The 23,410-nt window shown below is 37.5% G+C and overlaps 1 protein-coding gene across 9 annotated transcripts in view; it reads left to right on the top strand.

Moving 5' to 3' along the window:
- The first annotated feature begins 12,117 nt into the window (after positions 1 to 12,117).
- Positions 12,118 to 23,410, top strand: part of pik3ap1 (phosphoinositide-3-kinase adaptor protein 1) — a 43,739-nt gene continuing 32,446 nt past the window's right edge. For 3 of the 9 annotated variants that reach the window (XM_028468367.1, XM_028468370.1, XM_028468362.1), the window contains exons 1-2: positions 15,470 to 15,730; positions 17,982 to 18,040. The gene's annotated coding sequence lies outside the window, so the exon portion shown is untranslated. Of the gene's footprint in view, positions 12,352 to 12,456; positions 12,550 to 15,460; positions 15,731 to 17,981; positions 18,041 to 23,410 lie in introns of those variants that run through there. The other 6 variants (XM_028468365.1, XM_028468364.1, XM_028468368.1 and 3 more) reach the window with 5 other exon arrangements.

The following is a 23,410-nucleotide window of genomic DNA, read 5'->3' as shown; positions in this document are numbered from 1 at the left end:
ATTGCGATTTAATATGCGATTATTTTTTTCAGGGGGCTCTTGTCATGTATTTTTCAATGAACACAAGCAATAAATCAATCTGTTTCATAATAAACCATTTCAGATGTATTTCAACTTTAAATAAATATAAAATATAGATTTTAATGCACAGATTACAACAATAAAGCAAACAAATCTGTGGCTTTGCATCTTCAACATATCTAACTACTTCATGTTTCATGAAACATGTAAACATGTGGACTCCACTTCTTAAACACTCTCTGAACCTAACAGGACAGTACAAGACAGGACGAGGAAGAATAAAAAATAAATTAAAAAAAATAGCAGCCTTTGCGCTTAGAAAATGGCGTTTTATATCGCGATATTATCGCAAATGAAATACATCTTTCAGCCTTATTTTCCACACTCTGTTATCTTAGTATTCTCCTCACAATCTAAAAGCATGTATGTTGGGTTCGTTGTTGAGCTGCTGCTTTAAAACTACAATCAAAATAAAAGTGAAAATAAGTGCATATTATGTGGTCTTCTATGTTGTCGCCGAAAAGAAAGGGTTTTTTTTGTGTTTTTTTCCCGATAGACGTGATCTTCATGATCACCCCCCTGTCCAATCAGAACCCTTCACAACCCCCAGACCTAAAGAGGAATTGAATAAAGGCAAATAAATGTGTTTTCCATGTAAACCTCAATTTGCAATTACTATTTCCATGTAAACACAAAGCAGAATACTTTAATTCTGAATACTTTAATTCCAAATAATATAATTCCGGGAAAAAAAATCATATCACTGTCATGTAATGAAGTCTCTGAATTGACCGTAGAGCAAACCTAAACATGTGACTGTGATTACCTTTCTCTGTTTGTTAGTAGGATTTAAAAAAAAAAACCTAATTGCGATTTTTCTGACAGATATTGCGAATTTCGATTTGATTTCTGATTTTTGAAAACATTCTATACATTTAAATGCATATGCGTTTTATTTTCTTTGTTTTTTTTCAAATTCTGTTTTCCACATCAATTTTTTGAAATTCTGTTTTTTAAAAAATATGAATATTTTTTTTCCAGAAAGTAGTAGAAATTAGTTTTTAACTCCTGTGAGGAAACAAAATACTAATAAATAAAAAAAATATATATATAACTAAAACAAAATTGTATGTCAAAAATAAAGTAAGATACAATTAAAAGGTAGATATAAGTTGGACTGTGAGGAAACAAAATAAATCCAAAAGAAAAAAAACAATAAAAAAGAAAACTATCATTAAACAAAAACGCATGTCAAAAATAAAAATGTATTTTAAAATAATGAGTAAAGTAAAATTGAAAGGTAGATAAAAGTTCTGACTGCTCCTTTTTAATTATTCATGGCATATAATTTCCCCTCAGGGATCAATGGTTTACTGAACTTAATTTAAGTTAACCTAATTTAAATGATCCTGATGACATCATTCCAGACCGTAATGATTAAACAAAATAAATGTACAAGACACATTACGTGTAAGAAGTGTTTTTCACCACTCGGGGCTAGAATATTTTACAGTATCAGAAGTTGTCATTACTCTACAATGTTTCAGACTCTACATTCCCTGGTATCGGTGGTCTAGTCTACAACAATAGAACAACTTATCCACAGATCTTCTGTAGCTCTGATGAGATGTTTAAACACTCTGAGCAGGTGAAGCTGATTAAAGCTGATCATGTTCTCACGGAGGGCGCATGGTGGTTTAGTGGTTAGCATGTCCTCCTCACAGCAAGATGGTAAAACATGACTGTAAGGTTGATTGGAGTCTCTAAATTGCCCATAGGAGTGAATGAGAGTGAGTGGTTGTCTGTCTGTGTTGCCCTGCCATGGACGGGTGCCCTGTCCAGGGTGTACCCCTGCCCAGCGCCCAATGAGAGCCGGAGATTGGCCCCGGCAGACCCCCGCGACCCTGAACAGGAATAAGTGGGTCTGCAAATGAATAAATGAATGAATGTTCTCACGGAGCACAGCAGTGCTATGAGAAACAGACGGAGCTTTACAAACGCGTTACAGTTAAACGGGCACTGGTCTGCTCTGATTTAGTAGTCAGTGATAGTTTTTGGTCAGGTTAGATGTGTTTAGGTGGTGTTTGAAGCTGCCAGGATGAGAGTTGGAAGGACATTTTTTCATGGCTCACCTTGACGGCGTTTAAACCTGATTCTGTCTATTTCCAAGTTCAACAGTAGATTCCGTTTTCATTGTTTGATTCCGTGATTCCATTAACGTGAATTTTATAGGGCCCTAGTGTAGTTAGCGCACTCAGAGACTCGCTGCAGCGCATACAAGCCTGTGTCCTAACCATCTCTGATTGGCCAGCAGCCCAGAAAGGCGGTTCTCAGCAATTCTGATTGGTGAACATATATATCACTCAAATGATGGAGACGGAAGAAAAAACCTCAACATCTGAGGTTACGTTATTGCAGTAGTGAAAACCTTAATATCGATGCAATTAAGGTTAATCGTTCAGCCTTAGCAGGATTGTCCCGATATCAGCCAGAAAATGAATATTCGATTTTATCGAACTGCATCCAAAATCTCCGATATTATATTATATTTGTTCAATTGTAGAATACTGTTGATATTATGTTGAAGGTTAAATGTATGTAACCAATTGGTTCATAATAAATGGGTCAGTTTTTCTCATTTCACTGTTGTTGACTATTGTTCTCTGTTTGAGTAACATCACTTGATCAAATCTTTTCTAATATTCCACACTACAAAATAAGTGATAAAAGTACGTATGATTCGTGCCGATATTGTATCGGTTCATTATCGGTATTGACCAATACTCAAGGCTGCAATATCGGTATCGTATCGGAAATGGAAAAGTAGTATCGGGACATCTCTGTTTGTTAGATCTGTTAGGTCACACTTTGGCTTCATTCAGAAAGCAGATCTTAAGGCACAATTCAGACTTTTTTTTGGGGAAACATATTTTTTTGTGCTTCTACATGTGACTCCATAAACGTGACAATTATCAGTTTGAATTATGAACTGAATGCAACCCTGAGGTAACCCGCATGCACATAAGTAAGAGGTCCTCAGGTAATACGTGACAGGCCCACACTGTGTTTACGGAAGTTCATTAATGACGCATCTTGTCTCGGCTAATATTTATGTATCCACTTTCTACTCCGTCCTTCACTATGGCTGTGTTTTTCCTGCCGCTCCTCCTGGGACGCAGAATTGTGACGTTTCAATGATGTAGAAGTTGGATAAATGCGACATGGCTGTTCAGACGGCAGTCGCATTGTAAAATATCAGATACGTTTCGAATTTAGGAGCACATGTGAAAGTGGCGTGGTTCGGATTTGAAATAAATCTGATTTGTGCTGTTAAAACAGTCTTTAATAGATCAGATATTGGTAAAAAAGTGGATTTAGGTCACATTTGGCTGCAGTCTGAACCTTCTGTGTCCTAATTCAGAAAGAACGTGTAAATTCCAGACAGAAAGTTTGTTCATGCGTGTACACGTGTGCGTGTGTGTATTTCATAGGGGTGTAACGAAATAGTCAACTCACGATACAATATGAAATACATGGCTCACGATATGAAATACTCACTATGCGGTATAAAACATGACTAAAACTCCCAATGTAGAGTAACAAATGTGCAACAAATCTTTGTTGATAAAAAACAATTTAACTGCAAAAGTTGTGGGAGTGTTTTGCTTTATATTTCTAATTTCTCAAACATAAAAGTTTCAAAAGTTTTTATCTTTAGGACCTTTGACTTTCCATTCATTAGCTCCTCCTTCACAACTGCAGCAATATTTTGGCCTGTGTGTGATTCAAATATTGCTCATGTTTGGTGAATGTAGCTTTTCATTTCCCAATCCCTGGGATTGTTTTCACTCAATGCTCCATCTCAATCTCTGCTTACAACGTTGGCTCTTATCCAGACAATTTTGCAATGTTTGCTCGCTTGCTGTTTTGGCCAGGTTGTTTTCTCAGACCATCACTACACGCAACTGACGTATGAGTCGACAGAGCATTAGCGTTGTCCGCCATCTTGTAAACACTGCAGCATCTAGCTACTACAGTTAGCAAAAGGGTCAACATGTCATTGCACCGCTGAACTTTTGTGAAACTTTATTTACTTGATTTTATTGTGTGCACCTTTGAATTTTACACAGCCTTTTTTTTCACATTCCTAGTATTTTGATATATTTGTTAAAGCTGATTTCCAGAGTTTCTTAGAAATCTACTTTATGTTTATGTATCATTCTTTTAAAATGCGGAAAAAATACCTAGCGAGTCTTTTACTATAGTCTACTGCTGGTGGTCATTCATATACATTAATGTATATAAGTCCCTCCTTCGTCCTATAGACCCCTATACAAATGGAAAATAGGCTTCGACTTCCTGTTTTTGAGACTGTCAATCAAAGTGAATGCGGAACTGTGCACGGAAACAAGGCCGCGCGTCACAACAACAAACAGGTAAATATAATTTTGGCTCTTACCTGACCCGTAGACCTATATCAATGCCACCCAATACGACCTTGTTATGTTCCACGATGTGTGTGCATAAAAGTAGAGGCGTGGCTTCTGGTAGATTGGCAGAAGCAGAAACTCCGGATATCAGCTTTAAATGAAATGGGATGCATTAAGAAGATATCAAGGGTTATTGAAGATTTACATTCATAACTTTTGAAAAAATATATTTAAAAACATGTTAATAGCAATGTCACGACTTGAATATGTCAAATATTGATATCTGTGTTTTATTGTTCAGCAGCACATTTGTGTTTCTAACACTAAAGTCTGTTGTTTTAGTATTTCACACTGTTATTTTTTCACTAAAGTCATGCCTCGACCTCTCAGCAGCAGTTTGAAGATTATGGATTTGCCAAGTTTGTTTTTGAGAAATACATCTTATGTTAAAGTTGACTGATACAGAATAAGTTATATCAAATGTCATTTGTAACGTCCGAAATATGGCATCACGTCCTCTGAAATCTGCAACCATTAACTGCTATCGCTCACTCAGCGTTAGCCCTGCTTTAATTACGGATGTGACAAGTCGTTGAGCACGTCGGCATGTGAAATTAAATGAGACTCGCAAAGACTTGGTAACGCCAAACAATTTTGGCCTGCTGGTTGGAATTCTCTTCTTTATTGATTACTTGACTTTGTGCTCTATTTCACACTTGAAGTAATGTTTTTGTAGCATTACCACAATGCTCACTCTTTCGCTCTCTCTCTCTCTCTCTCTCTCTCTCTCTGGCATACGCTCTGTTTCATTTTATTCTGTCATTTCTTGGTAATTTGGAGTTGGCTGTTTCAAACTTAGAGCCTCTTATTAAGTTTTGGCCATGGTGGATAAGAAGCAGGACTGTAAGAGCCCAGAGATAAACTAATCATCTTAAAACCCTAATTATTAGTATCTTACTGTGACAGGCTGTTTTTTGCCAGCCAGCCAAATTGAGCCTCAAATGAGGGAAGGCATATCTGTGGAAGTGGTAATAATTTGAAGTCATCTCGATCTGGCTTGGTGTGGCAGAATTCATTAGAGCAGATTAGCGCTGTGTGTACAAAGTAAATGAGATATCTAATAGCAATGAGGTCTGGGGGGTCTTCGTTTCCACCCCAGTATGAGAGAAGATGTTAAGAGGTGAATATGTATATTTTAACTCTGTGACTTTTACTCATCAGTCACACTAAACAGTGTCACTAAAGTGTGGACCTTTCACATTTCTGTCTTTTAAAATGAACTCCAAATTAGATTATTAAACTACATTACTCACATACACAGGTACGCTGTGTGTATGTGTGTGTGTGTGTTGTTTTTTTGTGACCACGTAAAGGCAGTTAATTATGTGTGTAAGGAGAAGATGGGGGAGAAATAATAAGATTACAAAGAATAATTTGCTGATATAATTACAACAAAATTGGGTACACACAATCATAAAATACATGTATTGCTTGACCTGGGTTAGCCAGTGAAATAAATCCTCCTTCTATAGCCTTTGTTAATTTGTTTTTATCATCTCCAAGTGGTGTTTGTGCAGGCAGTTCAATTTGCATGTGTAATTCTACTGTGCAAATTGACAACAAGTAGATAATTCGAGGAAATAGGCTGGTAGCAGGCCCCCGCTATCTTCCTGAGCCTATTCATTTTGAGGAACCGCTGAGGCATGAAACTCATACATCAACTATTTCCTGACAACGCATTAGCCTTATTGTCCCCTAAAATGTCATTACAGCCATTATTTATTAAGCTAATTCATTTATTAAACCATATTTACTCTGACAGAATTTGTCCCATTCAATCCATATCGTGAGCATTACTTTTAAACATTGTCTTTCAAAGTCCAATTGCACTCACTGCTTTGTAAAGTTTTAAAATGAGCCTATTTATCGCTCTTAATAGTGAGAATATTTCTGAAAATTGAGAATAGTTCTCATTTTGGAATTTCATTCACAGTAAGATTTGGCTGCAGACCTGCACCGTCATGTCCCTACCTTGCAGACCTGCACTGAGATGTGTATAATGTTCCTATAATTTGTGTCTGTATTGCGATGACCGGAAGCCTTTCAAAATAAAAGCGAGCGTACAAACAAAACGAGATGAACACTTTTAAGACTATTCTATAATTGGCTATTTTTTTTTTTTTTTAAATAATCTCCTTAAAAACTTAATTATTCTCATTTAATTAGCAAAATGGACAGCCATTTGGTTTGTTTTACAAAAAAAACATGTTAAAACATGTTCAGACAGGCTTATGGATAATTACAGTATGTATACAGGTGCTGGTCATAAAATTAGAATATGATGAACAAGTTGATTTTTTTTCAGTAATTCCATTCAAAAAGCGAAACTACATTATATTCATTCATTACACACAGACTGAGATATTTCAAATATTTATTTCTTTTAATTTTGATGATTATAACTGACAACTAATGAAAATCCCTAATTCAGTATCTCAGAAAATTAGAATATTACTTAAGACCGATACAAAAGAAGTTGCTAGAAATGTTTGCCAACTGAAAAGTATGAACATGAAAAGTATGAGTATGTATAGCACTCAATACTTAGTTGGGACTCCTTTTGCCTGAATTACTGCAGCAATGCAGCGTGGCATGGAGTCCATCAGTCTGTGGCACTGCTCAGGTGTTATGAGAGCCCAGGTTGCTCTGATAGTGGCCTTCAGCTCTTCTACATTGTTGGATCTGGCGTCTCACATCTTCCTCTTCACAATACCCCATAGATTTTCTATAGGGTTAAGGTCAGGTGAGTTTTCTGGCCAATCAAGAACAGGCATACCATGGTCCTTAAACCAGGTAGTGGTAGCTTTGGCACTGTGTGCAGGTATAAAGTCCTGTTGGAAAATGAAATCTGCATCTCCATAAAGTTGGTCAGCAGCAGGAAGCATGAAGTGCTCTAAAACTTCCTGGTTGACAGCTGTGTTGACCTTGGACATGAGGAAACACAGTGGACCAATACCAGCACATGACATGGCACCCCAAACCATCACTGACTGTGGAAATTTTACACTCGACCTCAAGCAACGTGGATTCTGTGCCTCTCCTCTCTTCATCCAGACTCTGGGACATTGATTTCCAAAGGACATGTAACATTTATTTTGATCAGAGAACATAACTTTGGACCACTCAGCAGCAGTCCAGTCCTTTTTGTCTTTAGCCCAGGCGAGACGCTTCTGACGCTGTCTCTTGTTCAAGAGTGGCTTGACACAAGGAATGCGACAGCTGAAACCCATGTCTTACATACGTCTGTGCGTGGCGATTATCCCTATTGTACACTTTTTTCTACCACATCTTTTCCATCCCTTTATCTCTCTATTAATGTGCTTGGACACAGAGCTCTGTGAACAGCCAGCCTCTATAGAGATGACCTTTTGTATCTTGCCCTCCTTGTGCAAGGTGTCAGTGGTCGTCTTTTGGACAAGTGTCAGGTCAGCAGTTCTAGACTGAGAGACCATTTAAAGGCCTTTGCAGGTGTTTTGAGTTAATTAGCTGTCTTCAATATTGAACCTCTCCCTAATATTCAAATTTTCTGAGATACTCAATTTGGGGTTTTCATTAGTTGTCAGTTATAATCATCAACATCAAAATAAATAAACACTTGAAATATGTCAGTCTGTGTGAAATGTATGAATGGAATTATTGAAATATATCAACTTTTTCATGATATTCTAATTTTATGACCAGAACCTGTATATGGCTTTTTTGTTTTATGTACAAATGATAGAAATTGTCTCTGGTCATTGTTTTTCACCTCTTTTGTTGTAAAGCACTTTTTGACCTTTGTCTGTGAAAAGCTCAACAATTACTTTTTTTCCCACCACGTTGCATTGGGTGTGATTTTCCATCAGCCATTCTGCTGCACTTTTGGAGTCCACAATGTCTCAGCTCACTGCTGGGGTCTTCCCGGGAACCCTGAGGCCTATCATAACACTCAGTTTTCTTCTAAAATCACATTTTCCTGTTGCTAATTTGACTCGGTTGAATCCATAGACTCTTCTTCTTCTTCCTGTTAAAGAAGAATATTTGTATTTTTGTTACATTTATTACACTGATGTAGAATGAAAATACATCTCCAGAGAAACAACTTTTCAAATCATAATATCTGAAGTTGTGTGTTTTTTTCTTGTGAGACATTAACAGTGGCAGACCATGATTCAACACTTAGAATGCACTCTTTACAAAGTCATGATGTGCTTTAAATGGCTGAACAACAAATGATAGGAAATGTAATATATTTCTTATCTCACAATATATTTAATATATTGCAATATATTTAATATATTGCATGTTTGTGTTGGCAACCTAGCACTAAACAACAAACATCCATTTGTGCGTGCGCCCATACCTCATCAGAAGAATCATCTGTCTTTTTGTACGTGTTCATTTTGGGCTCCTCGTCGTCGTCATCCTCCTCTTTCTCTTCCTCCTCTTCTTCCTCTTCCTCTTCTTCCTCCTCCTCCTCTTCCTCCTCCTCCTCCTCTTCCTCCTCCTCCTCCTCTGTGATGTCTTCTGACACCCGTTCTTTTTTATTTCTTTTCTTTAGCTTTAGTTTTTGAACCCAGGACCTGAACCGTTTCCATAGTGATTTTTTTTTTCGGAGATGCCTTCTCCTTCTCCCAAGTTGTGGCTTTTACGCTGTTTAAGGTTTGCTGTGTTTAAGTGGGCGTGGACAAAGTCATCGCGCTGTCGGCTCGCTCCTCTTCGATTTGAAGATTTTGGGCTTCAAGTGGTTTCTCTACTTCATACAGGGCGGTCTGTTGTTGTTCCAGCTCTTCTTGGGTTGTGATCTCATCATCGCAGTGAATATCATCTATTGCGTTGGCTGATTTAACATATGTAGCCACCTGCACCCTCAGTTTGTTGCATTCATCTTTCTTAATTTTTAAGTCGTTCTGTAGCTTATTGAAAACAGTCTATTGGTCTATTCATTACATGGAGTGGTTAGCGTTAGCTCTTAGCCCAGTCTGTGTGTCAGTGCATCTGCTGCACGAAACGTTTCCCATGTGTCGCAGGATCAAAAAATATCCCCATTCGCTTCATATGCGCGTCTGAAGCGAAGCACCACCCACTAGCGAAACATCCAACTCGGTGAGTTTCACTGCCTGCTGAAGCGAGGAGCTGAGCTCCTTTTTCTCCTCTCATAAACATAAACTACCAGTGAAAAAAGCCGGTGTGATTAGCGGCTAATGCTATCCTAGCTCAGTGCCGACTTTCAAAGATGAAAACTACAGAGAGAACTTTTACCTGCTACTACCACCTCCTCGCTAATTCTCCTCGACACCAAATCCTTCCTAGTCCGGTCCCAGTTATAAAGGCTGTGTCATACAGCTCCAGGTGGTCACACACAGCTTCTACCCCATGGTTGAATAAGTGAACAGACTGGTGTCCGTGTTGACGGCCTGACGTCATCGTCAACAAAGACTCTGATTGGCTTTCGTCTTGCTAAACAGTCGCAGGAGTTCAATATTTTCAACTCTTGAGAATGTGCTGATATGCATAAAATCGAGAGCGCGCTCGCACGGCCAACGCTCTTGACGTGCAGATCAGGCCGCACCGCCGCAGAGGACTTTGACTTTGTATGTAATCTGGACGTACGGACATTTCGTGATGTATCCGGTGTGAACGCAGCGTAACTCCAGTTTTCAGAAAGTATAGTTACACCAAGCATCCATTCATTCATCAATCCAACCATCCATCCGTCAATCAATTCAACCAACCATCCATCCAGTGAACATTATTTACCTGACTAGCATCACCTGCTAGGAATATTGATAATTGGATTCCATACATGTCACATCCTAACAGTGGTTGCCTGAACCACAAATGAAAACTATCAAGTTTTTTCTGGAAAAAACAAAACAAAAAAATATAGTAACATGATAAAAAAAATGTATTCACACCAAGGTTCTCACCAGGAATTTTTCACAACAAAGGGAGAATGCATGGTGCGTGAGAGAGCGCCACTAGCGCGTTAAATTTGGAAATGTATAACTCTCTGAGGGCCAAATTTAGTGAAGTAAAGCTAAAGTTGTTTTGTTCCAGCCTTACTTTAAAGCTAAAAATTATTTGTTGAATTGGTGAAGGGTCATGATGAATGAGAGTTACTCATGCTTGGTATAGGTCCTCCACTAATAAATACTAACAGACACTGTATACACAAGAAGTAACATTTTATTCAAAAGACTGAACACACACACACACATTATGAAGCACACTGTTTATATTGCACGGTGATTATTATGGGTTACAAAGCAGAGGAAAAAAAAGACCCTGCCCGAGAGAACACGTCCCGAACCCGAATGAAGCCGATGTCTCTTTAAGCCCGGATTTGTAGAATGATCCATTGCAAGCTATAAACATGATGAGTAGCTTTATGTGCGCTACACGCTACATCTGGTTGAAACACTGTTTGTACTGGACGGTGATTACGGTTACTAGGTGGAGGATGCACACAGGCAGCATCGGGGGCAGCTAAGTCGCGGCCGGGGTCCTCAGGTGAAGACGAGAGTATACGAACAAATCGCCTGTATCAAATAGACGGTGTGGCTGATGTTTGTGTTTCTGGGTTATGTACATTTAAAAAGAGAGTTAAAACAACTCGTGCACACCTGGAAGTGCCTTTTGTGTCCAAGTGTGCAACAATTATTACTAAAATGAGATTTCCTAACCAAAAATGCTGCAATTTTGAAGAAAAAAGTTCTTGCCAAGTGACTTGCAAGTGAAGCAGCGCAAAGCAAAGCAGGCAGATGGAGATGTAAACGCTGCTTTAACCTGTTGCACAGCCTCAGGCTTGACAGAAGTCGACACTACACAAAGTGTAATACCAAAGAGGAGCAGCACATCAGTTGTGTGGAATTATTTTGGCTATTAAAAAAATGCTGCGCTCCACCGCCAAGTGACGCATCTCACGGCCCACTCCCAGGACCACGACGAACTCGATGCGGGCACACTTGTGGCGGAGGCGCCGCCATCTGTGGGGGTGGATTAATTAAGTTTGTTGAAAAATACATGAGAAGACGACCTTAAAAAAAATATCGCAGTATTAAGGAAAAAAAAATGGAAATTAGATTATTTTCCAAAATTGTTTAGCCCTAGAGATGACTATTCTCATTTCCAAATATTTCAAACTATTATATGTAGTTATGCCTTTGGTTATTGGACAACCTGGATATTGATTTATATAAATAAAATCCGTATTTTAATGTTGCCTTATTACCTCAAGAACTAATATCTCAGATTCAAACAGCATCATCTTTTCATGTCAAACTTCTGAGATGTAGAATATTTGCCTATTTGGTAGCTCTACTTACATCTTCCTCGTGTGAGCCACCTTCCCAAATGTGAGTGTATTAGTCACGTTGAACTCTTTGCAGTCGTAAAGCTAGACTCCTGGCTGGCTTCTCGCTGCTGACTTATGGATCTGTCAGTTTAGTGCAACACACTTTGTGACAGTGCGGATAATTTGCAATTGTGAGCGATGAAGTAACACATGGAGAGGGTGTGGGGGGGGGGTCATAAATTTGAATGTTACATGTTCTCTCCGGATTATTCCGTCACACCATTTTCTCACATCTCTGTCTTTGGACTTTACCTATCACCTAGAGGCACTTATCACAGCAGTGGCAAAGAGTTGTGTTTGAACTGTTTTACAATATTGATTCAGAAGCATGACATTTTAATTAATACTGGGTGTTGGCTGTCATATACGCAGCCAGCCCGGTTAGTTAGAATATGAGACAGGCGAGGTGGAGGCAGGGGAGATAAGACTCAAGCACTTGCGGTGAAAAGTCTGTAAAAAGGGATCAATGTGAAAGAAGAGAGACAGTCATGGGCTGAATTTCAGGTGAAAATAACTGTTCTATCTGCACTCACTGTATTTCTGTCAAGATCTATTCTCCGCCCGATAACACAAATCAGTGAGACAAGGCGTGCCTTCTGTCTTCCACAGGTTGCTGAGAACATTCTGTTATTGGGAATGTGTTGCTAACGGAGCCACAGAACGAGAGGAGCTGCACGCTGAGCGACGGCCAGGGGGAATTAGGTAACTTTGTAGCACTTGGTTGAACAGCAATGAGATTTAAGGCTTAGCAAGCATAAACACATTAAACTGATGAGATTCATCAGCGCTCTTGTGTCAAATCTATTGTGCCCACAGTCAAAGCTCAACCTCACAGCAAAGGGAGGAGTAGAGACAAAGGGTCTCTGTGTCTCCTGGATGTGTTATCCACACAGAATAGACAAAAACACACACATTTCAAACTTTTTCAACTGAATTATTATTTCACCTTTAAAAGGCAACTCTCTGGGAAATGTAATGGAGGCCAAATGTTAGTTTTAACTAAAGCTCCTTAATACATATTTGATCCCAAATGTTTTTTGCTTTAACCCTTTAATGATTAGTGACAATAAGATATTCATTCAATCCAGTACAAGTCAAATGCAGTATCACAAAATTGACACAAAATCCGTCTTATTAAAACGCCCATACTGCCTCTGAATTATCTTTGGTGCATATTGGATTTAGTCTTAAATTGTTTAATTTACAAGTACACAAAGAATTTTTTGGATGCTATTGTTTTTCTGTTACAAGCAAATATTGGCTCCTGTGGATATCAACTTATCTTTCTGAGAACCGGTTGCAAGTAATCCAATTCCTAGGAATCGTTTGTTTGCCTGTATTTCGATTTCACTTATCGGTTCCTCTTACGTCGCAAATACGTAACGATAAACTCCTCCAGGTCCTGTATGTTGTGTTAGCACCAAGTGACACTCCTTCCACCATATAGTTGTTTGCTGTCCACCGCGGAGAATCCACTTCCTCCACCCGCAGCTGTGCTGTCCTCCGTGCTATGTTTGTAGCGTCTCTGTTGCTACGCTAGTCACTTCCGGGTTCTGTACACTCGCGCAAAAGTTGCTTCTTGCACAGACTTTTCTTCCAAAAACAACAAACTTTACAAACTTTACCAAGAACACACACCTCGTTGCCAGTTTATGTCCTCATAAGAAGTAATCAGACACGGGAGACGGACTGGTACTGATCGTTTGCGCTTTCACACTTACACACACACGGCTGATGACGTCGCATGTAACAACGGGGACGGCGTCTCTGAAGGTCCATTTATAGAAATGTAAACAAAGGCTAAACTAAAGCTTTACCGTTTTAAATACATAACAATAAGTGCAGCTGTACTTTTGGTTAGTACATTCTTTTTTACAGATTAATTATGTGTTTTATGTGTGAATTAGTTTTGGATCAAGTTGTCCAAGTTCAAAAGGAGCACTGTAAATATTCTAAAATGTTTGTAGCCAAAATGTTTCATATGTTGTAATAATAATAATAATTAATCAATTTTATATAGTGCTTTTGTATATATTATTATCCAGCGAAAACAATCTATTCCTGGTGGATTAAAAGAGCGCTGATATATCTGCAGGAAATTAAAGAGTCAAAGATAATATAATGAAGAGTTAAAGTAAACAAATCGATTTGTATTATTTAATTCCCTCACCTCAATGAGAATCGATAAGAGAATTGATAAGCAATCGAATCGATAAGCAGTATCGATAATGGAATCCGAATGGCTAAATTCTTATCAATTCCCATCTGTACTTATCATATTAATTTTCTTTTCATTTCACTTCCTTCTATGATTCAATGTAACTAGTGTTTAAAGTACTGGACCATATATGTTACAGAACACCTGGTCAGCGTGTAAACATGGCAGCTTTAAGGCTTTATATGCATGCACCAGTACCATGTACTGTACCTTTAATCATAGCCATTGCGTGCATAGTATTAATGGGATCCTCCACTGTTTTTACAAGTTTGGCCTAAAATCTTTGAAATGTACTTATTAAAATATCTATGCCTAACAAAATGCATTATTATGCCCCATATTCATTTCATTGCCTCTTAAAAATGGGATTACTTTACAGTTTTAGCGCCTGTGTTCTGCCATCTTGAAATCACGTGATTGATGATGTCACACGGCCCCACTGCCTGTAAACATCCCATTGTTTGCTATTGGAGTGAAACATTCAGCCAGCTTTTTCAGTCAAAATTTCAACTTGTGCTACTTTTGGTTGCTCTAAAAAACCACAGTAAAAGTTAAAGATGCCCATGTAAACCTTTTTTGTTTACCGAAAGAGGATAAAAAACAGTTGTGACCTGACAAAAAATTTGACTGCAGGGGGGGTGACAGTTCCAACTCTGCAGTTTTGTAGTAGGCAATAAAGCAGAGAAGAGGAGCTCCCCTCAGGGTCCTTTACCCTCCCTTAAACAGTGTTGAAGCTCTGGAGGCTGAAGTTAGCGAGTAAATCACGGACTGTTGAAGACACACAAACCCTGAGGGTAGAAGTCCTTTTGGTGGTCCTTCAGCAGTCCGTGAATGACTCTCTGAATGGATGTATGAGTTATTAAAAACATGAAACGCAATAATTCTACTCAAGTGGAGATAAGTGCTTATTAATGTAAATATAAACTTATTATTTAGCTACATAAGTTCAGACTCAGAGAGTTTACCTTATACAGAGTTTGTCACTATACAGTATACAGTAGAACAAGTAGAACAAAGGTCATGGGACTTGTACATAATATATCTTTTTTTTATAGACCAAAGGGCTTTAGCTCCAAAGTTAATGTGCACCTTGTGTGGAGCCTCATTGAACAACTCCTGCTAATTATTAATTTTTGTTCTCATTCTTTTGGATCCTTTGTTTAAATACAGACTTTGAAGCATCAGCCAAGGTCGAGAAGTGTTGAATAAAAATAATCAGATTTATGATCTGATTATAAAATCAATACCATTCAACCTTTGCACCACTGACAAGAATACTCATATTCTGTGTTACTGTTATTACAGTTAACAAGAGTTTCACTGCTACACACAATGAAGTGTACCGATGTAGTTTGTTTTGTTCAATGATATGCAAAACAAAGAAAGGAAAATACATTAAAATTACAATTGGAAACTGAAGGAGGGTTTTTTTATCCTGGTGATGTTTCCGGTTTATGGTGTCATAAATCTGCAGCAGATCTAACTGGTTGTAACTGGATACATAAAAACAAAGAGGAATGTCAAGCAGGAGTGTGTCGGCTATTTGTTCCCTCTTGGATAGCTCACTACATTTGGGATCTAATTGGTATAATATCTGCACTGCAAAGCTGGAGGAGCTTTCCTTGATAAAGTGATACATTTAAATTGAAATATTTCTCCTCAAAGGTAAGAAAGTCCTTCAACTCTATTCCAGCATTTATCTGTTGTCTGCTCTTTTGCAAATCATTACAGCCTCTTGCCTTTTTGGATAGTTTCACTAGAGGCAACCAGATTGGCATGAAATTAGCTCAGTTTGAATCTTTACATGGTCCAATCAGATGAGCTGAGATTTAATCTCGGCTGGCCTGCCCTACCAGAGTCCGACCCCTCAGATGAAATGGACTACATATTCATAGGTTCACTTGCATGGTTGATTACAGGACCAGAGATAGGTACAACCTTTCGTCTGTTTTCCTTTATTCCAATTTTCCTGTGAGAATCAGGTCTGAATATTAAACATGGAATTCCTCGCTGCCGACTGTTACAGTATAATCTAGGAACAAATTACATGTGCTGCCAGAAAACCACATTTTATCCAATTTATCCAGCGATGGTATGGTTTTAAAGAGTTTTGGCCTTTAAATCTGAGCAATGTAGCCTGAAAAATTAATTAATAATACACTATAAAAGATAGACCCGTGTGGTGTGTGTCCCTATTCATTACTTAGCCAAAACGCAAACTTATTTATTATCTTATTTGCATTCAGGAAGCATTGGGAAGGGGAGCATACACTTGCTTGGATATTACATTTAAAATTACCTCTGCCAAGGTAATGTTTTCACGGGTGTTTATTTATTTGTATTTTTGTCTGGTAGCAGGTTTACATCAAAAGTACTGAATGGATTTTTGACAAAATTTTAACCAAAGAAAGACCTTGAATTCGGATCAATACAATGATCTCGATTTTTTTTTTTTTTAACTTGAAAAATCTCTATCTCATCATTTAAAAATTCATATCTTGGGTGTAAATGGCTGATTTTTATGAAATTTTACTCAAATATTGTCAGGTTAGTTCCTCAATTACCACAGTAAATGTTATCTGGATCGGATTCATCTCGATTGTTTAAAAAAAAAAAAATAGGGGTGCCCATACATTTGGACCTACAGTATCGTTGTTATTGGGGATAGAGTCATTTAGCCCCATTGATCCCGGTCCAACTCAGTTTAGGTACAGTATTTTAATTTGGCCTATTTTGTTGTAAAAACTGACTGAATGAAAAGTAACTGCCCTCTATGGGTTGAAACTTGGCTATTACAATCACATTTTTCTATTGGTGTCTCGAACCAGCCCTTTTGGCCCCGCCCCTCCTATAAAAACTAGCTCCTGTCAACTCTGTAATCCAGTGCTTCTCAAAGTGTGTGGCGCTTCCCCTGGGAATGGAGGTATGACAGGTGGGGCATGACAAACAGGAGTACTATTTCAATTTCATGCCAGTCTTCTAAAATGCGTTCCTTCATTAACAATAAAGATTATGAACACTAAATAAAATGCTTACGCACAAAGAAATGAAAAGTGCATTAGATTATTAGACCGCATTAGATATGGACCAGAAACAAAATGTAACCTGAAACTAAAGTGCAAAAATAATGATTTACATTGGCATGTAGTTCACATGGAGCGGAACAATAAACAAACTTTTAATAGCCGAATTAATTTCCTTTTTTGGTTTCTTATGCTTTTTGACACAGATTGCAAACAATGTTTCATTATTTCCTGTATTTTTGACTACTGCACTTTACATTATTTTTTTATGCAGTTTAACTTAGTGTTTGATAAAAAAGTTGGAGAACTACTGCTGTAATCTGTGGCAAATAGGTTGGATTAGCGTTGAAGTTACAGTCTCCTGCACTTTTGGTTGACCTTTTTATGTGCAATTTAGATGCACTGTTCATTGGCATAAATTACTTAAATGTGTCCATTGTGTTCTGCAGAGTACCTAATAACACGTTAAAGAAATAGAAAGAAATCTGTCTTCTAATGGCAACCTATCAGGAAATATACAGTCATGTTATACAAAGATTACTTAGTTCAAGCGACACTGTATGTTCTTGAGAAATTACACATTTTCATGCGATTGCCTTTATGAATCACATTAACTAAATATTAATTATCACAATATCCTTATTGACACACTGTAACAAATGTAATAATATTTTATGGGAATGGATTAACTGACAGGTGAGGTGAATAACAGTGATTATCTCTTTATCATGGCAGGCTTATGGGCTTGGATAATTCAATCAGTAATTTGATGTTGATGTGTTGGAGTCAGTTAAATAGGCACGCGGTATGTCCATGGCTTTATTGTGAAAGAGAGCAGCTTGCATCAGAACATCGCTAAAACATCTATTTAAGATCTGTTTGTATTTTTAAAGGCTCAGGAGGGAAATGAATTCAAGACTGACACACGTGGAGCTGACAAAGAATGTTCCAGGTGATTGTGCATCACATACGCAGAGAATTAATAGTACACAGGATGCATTATGGGAAGAAGGCCAACCAGTGTGATGCTTTGGGTAACATTCAGTGTTCAATTTGATTTAGTCTTAGTCTTTGATGAAAATGCTACTTTGAACAAGTTTTTGTCAAGATGTAGTCATCAGGAATATCTCAGTTATAGTCTAGGTTTAATCAACTGAATATATATATATATATATATATATATATATATATATATATATATATATATATATATATATCATGAACAATAGTGAATGCATTTTTTGTAAAGATTCTATTACCATTTATTAACCTGATATGGGATGGTATTCTTGTTTTTAAATGCAAGATTTGTCTTAATCATGCATATATGCGCGTATATAATCTCAGTACGATGCAAACTGGGCTACCTTCTTCTTCTTCTTCTTCTTCTTCTTCTTCTTGTTAAAATTAGTTAAAATCGCTACTGCTCTGTCATTCGTGAACATATCAGGCTGAAATTTAGTAGCTATAATCTATGGATCTGTACGCATTGATGCTCGGAGTCCGATTTTTGATTTGGGGCCCAGGGGGGAATAAAAAGAAAGTTGATTTCTCATTTATTTTAGAGTCAAATATTATGACCTTTGGTGGTACCAAATCATTGGCACATACCAATATATAAATGGGGCACATTACCCTGTATGTGTCACGGAGGCGCCAGGGGGCCCATGGGGGACCCATTTTTCAAATGACTACTCCTTCATTAGTTTTTGTTAGATCAGAATGCAGTTTGGTATGAAAACTATGAATGAATACGATGAGACTCTCGGAGCTCGGAGGCCCACCCCCTATTTCCGCTAATTTCCAAATTTATGGGAACATAATCGTGTAATATATCGTTTCAAAGGTAATTCAATGTAGATTACGATTATGCCCCGCACAATTCCATTCAGTGCCCGAGAGGCCCAGAGGCCCACCCCATTTTCCATTTTATATATCGTTTCCAAGGCAATTCAATGTAGATTATGATTTTACATTGCAGAATTTGATTTGTTTTACTCGGTGGAACCGAATCATTTGACTGAATTTGCGCGGAAACGTGGTACTTGCTATTTGGCACGGAGACGCTCCACGGGCCCGGCCGTAGTATATTCAGACTTGCTATTTAAAGTTTGCATAATTTTATGTACAGCATTTACAGAAATTAGGCTCATATACACATTTTAATAATTTCACAGGTAAGTTCTCTGTCTGGCACCGTGGAGCAGAAGGTGTAAAATAAAATAAAATCCCATATAGTGTGAAAATCTCTTTAGAGGAGTGAGGGGGAGAGAGAAAGTGGGAGAAGGAATGCCTTGCCTTCCTCATTACACTGCTGTCATTTACTCTTCATCCCCCGTACTCTTTAGTGGCATTAAGACGGGATGTAAATTTGACAGTTAACGCTGTGAGAAAATGGCTAGTTCAAGAAGGGCAGGAATTAGAGATGGGCATTAGGCACTGATAAGCTCCTTTCCTCTGCCGCGGCGGCTGCTTAACATTCATGGGAAAGTCATCATCAAACAACGTTATCACAGCTCTGTTGACGGCTGAGGAACATCATCACTATGATAATTTTTTTATAGCTGTGAGCCAAAAAAGCACTCTTTTATTTCAGCGGTTTGTTAATGAGATAGGAGCTTGTTGGTATGGGCAAATGCAAACTCGCCACTCTCCAGCATTTGTTTGAGCCTCCCAGCCTCCCCCTGCTCGCTGTCTCCCTCCCTGCATACTGTTTAAAGTTGCAGGTGGAGGGGGTGCTGGTTCATTTAAATGTACTCCTTTGGAAGTGTTCTGTGTACATTGCTGAAGGAGGCCTTTATGTGTACCTTTGCAGATCGGTCACTCAAAGAGAGGAAAACATGGTTATATCAACAAACGCTCTCTCATAACAGGCCTGTAGCTGGCACCTGTCACTCACCAGGGATTTAGCCATGGATCTGAATAGAGGCGGAAGCATGATAGTAGTAGAAGCTGAGTAAACTCCCAGCAGCAAAAGCTTTGCCATTATTGGAAAATCACTACCTAAGCAGCTCCACTAGATTATATTCATTGTTTCTACCAATTCAAGTGTTCATTTTGTTGGCTAAATAGTTTTTGTCAACTGACAATAACTAGACTATGACTAATTTTGGAAAAAAAAAAAAACTGTTGATGAAAAAATGTATGAAAATATATTGATTTTTTTTGTTTTTTGTTGATTATTTCACCACATGGGACAAAATCCAATCAGAACTCATGTGGTTTTGTGCTTTGATCACATCAAATCTGTCAAACATTAATACCATCCCATAACAGGTTGATCAATGATAATTGAATCTTTAAAAAAATGCAGTAACTCATGCTGTATGTTTTAGTCGAATATATGTGTAACAAATTAAATTGAATAAAATCTTTGTCATTTAGTTGACTAAAACTAGGACCAACCATAATAGTCCTGATCACTACATTTTTACTAAAACTAAGGCAAAAGACTATTACTAAAATGTATTAAAAATGTACAGTTAAAATTAACATTGGTCTCTTTTAACAGCTTATTAAAAACTATGCTCTAATTTAATTTACAAATTAACATATTTTATTTTGGGGTTTTTTTGCTACAACTGGATTTAATTCAGATGTCCACTAGCCGCCAAGGCTCAGCTCCTTTTCTTTTTTTAATAGGGATGCAAACTGTAAGCTTTAGATACCAAAAATCTGATTCTGGCCCCATCACTGTTCGTGGCTGGGTTAAAAGAGATTTGATCTTTGAATCCTTATAGAGGGGGAAAACTAATCAGCTAACTGCTTCAAAAACTCTCTGTGTAAACTATTATCAGCGAGTGGGTAGTGAGTGTGAGTTTCTGCTGTAGGGAAAGGGAAGTTTGGTATTTAGAGGCATTGTTTTGATCGATTGACTGAAATATCACAAAGTATTCATTGTGAAACTTTAAATCAGTGCCTTGTAGATAAATATATATGTATATGTATGGCTCTCTATTCCGTATTAGGGCAGTGCATTTTATTTACCATCTTTTAAACCATATTTAAGTGTACAAAAAGCAATATTCTTAAGTATTACTACATGTGGCTTACCACCAGTATTTTTGGTTCCTGTTTATAATTTATTCTGGCAGTTTGTTTGTCTCACATTACACGTATGTATACTTCTGTACACTTTGTGCCTGATTCAGGAAAATGTGGGCAGGGAAAGCACTTCGAAATGAGCAGCAGGGTGTGTACACGGTTGCTAAAACACATCAAGATTAGCCCAAATCATTCTTTAAAATTCTCGTTCAAAGCACTCACCTTTTTAAGTCTATGCAGAGAAAAGCTGTGGAAACCTGCCTGTCTTCATTCCAATGCTGTGAAGCTTTTAGTAATCATTGTGGCAGAGGGTTAAGTCAGCACATTTTGGTGCAGTTACTTTAGACAGATTTGAGCTTAATCTTTCACCATGTAGGCAACAATTTTGTATTCTGAGGTATACTGCAAGTATTTTTGAAAGTCTGTAGATTTAAATCATTCAGCCAGTCAGTTTACTAAATCCATTGCTTTTTGTTAAACTCAGAATTACTTTGTGTGATGACATGGTGACCAGATAACAATATAAATATTTAGTTACCTATTGATCATATTTTTTTAATTAAAAATCAAATTGAAAAAAGTATATTTGGAATTAATAATGTCCTTTATTTTAAATCATAAGATGACAAAAAAGTCATTTTATTTATCAAGAGACCAAAAAAGAAAAAGAAAGAATTAGGAAACAATATTCCAGTTTTGATTGTTTTGCATCAATACACAGAGAGGAAAATAATACAGGCATTTATTATTTGGATTGTAAATTTGGTGTTTTCCACTTGGTTATCGATTGTCGAGCAACTTTGACTTTCATTTTATTTATATTTATAAAATTGTCCATTGGGCGTTCAATTGATTCTGCTATAGTTTATTAACCACTGCATTTATTCCACTTCTTTTATGGCCACAGTGTGAAATGAGTGCAACCAGTGCACTGTGTTGTGATTTCCTTTGTAGTGCCGTAGTCTGTGGTAGCCTGGAAGGTTGGGGGTTGATTCTTATTTGCAGGGGTGTCATAATAATGGGAAAAAGTGAAAGAAATAAAAACAAAACAAGTGACAAATGAAATTGAAATGAAAAACAGTTTATTTTAAGACATAAATGTTGGAATCAATGCAGTCCACCTTTGAACACAAATGTATTAAGAACATTTGAATGTGTATAAGAGTTTTTGAACGTCTTATAAAAGCCTTGATGTCAACATTTTTCTCACTGATGATGTGATAGTTATTGTATTTGAATTTGGCAATTGAAAATTGCCAAATACATTGTAATCGTAGGAGTTTTTAATATTTTTCTTCCGCAACTCCTTTGTCCAAGAACTCCTCCTAGGCTATTAATTGCACCACTAATGACACGTATGTCATCTCATAGAAGCATGGTCAAGGATGATTTGTTGACCTTTTTTGTCAACAATGTCAAGGTCAATGTCAAGGTCCAGGTCCCATCAAGTGTCAAAAACCAAAATTTTCCATATCTCTATGAATATTTATCGTACAAGTTTGACTCTTACATTTATGAAAAGGCCCTCTCAAGTGGAGTATTTATTTCATTAGACCAAAGCTTGTACGACCTACCAGTAAAAAGATCAGTTGGGGTCAAGTTTATGACGTCAAAAAAAACTAAAAATAAAAAATGTACCTATAACTTGGCCACAAATTTTGAAATACAGTGCTCAGACTGGTACCATTGAACAACATTTCCTTTCAATGTGTGACCTACCAGTAAAAAGATGGTAAGGGGCCAAACTTCATGTTGTCACAAGAAAAAACCAAAAGAATACTTTTTCGCTAAACTTGGCCACAAATTGAAACACAGTGCTCATACTTGTACCATTGAACTACATTTCCTTTTGATTGTGTAACCTTCGCTTAACGTCATATTTAAGGTCAAGGTCAGTCTTCTGTTTTTCCTGCATTATATAACTTGTCAACAAATCCAGATACAGGTTGTCATTTTTGCCAATTTTCAATTGCCAAATACGTATTCACCTTGCGAATACAGGTCTTGCATAGTTATATTATATTTACAGCGCAAAATGATACAATGGTAACGTTCACTATGCTGCCGAGCGCTCATATTCAATAAATAGTTCTTATTTGAATATCTTAGCATATCCCCATCCTCTCTCACCAATCCTGATCTCAGCTTCTTTGATGATCCCCGCTTTCTTTCATCCTTTCTTGCTTTATTTATTCCACTCAGCATTACATTAGTGGTTTGTTTGGTTGTAACATAACTGAATTGGTTATTAAAAGGAAAAGTGTGTCCACATTGGTGC

This window comes from Gouania willdenowi, chromosome 15 (genome assembly GCF_900634775.1).
Source record: "Gouania willdenowi chromosome 15, fGouWil2.1, whole genome shotgun sequence".
Lineage (NCBI taxonomy): Eukaryota > Metazoa > Chordata > Actinopteri > Blenniiformes > Gobiesocidae > Gouania > Gouania willdenowi.
This window is presented reverse-complemented; position numbering and strand designations above follow the sequence as displayed.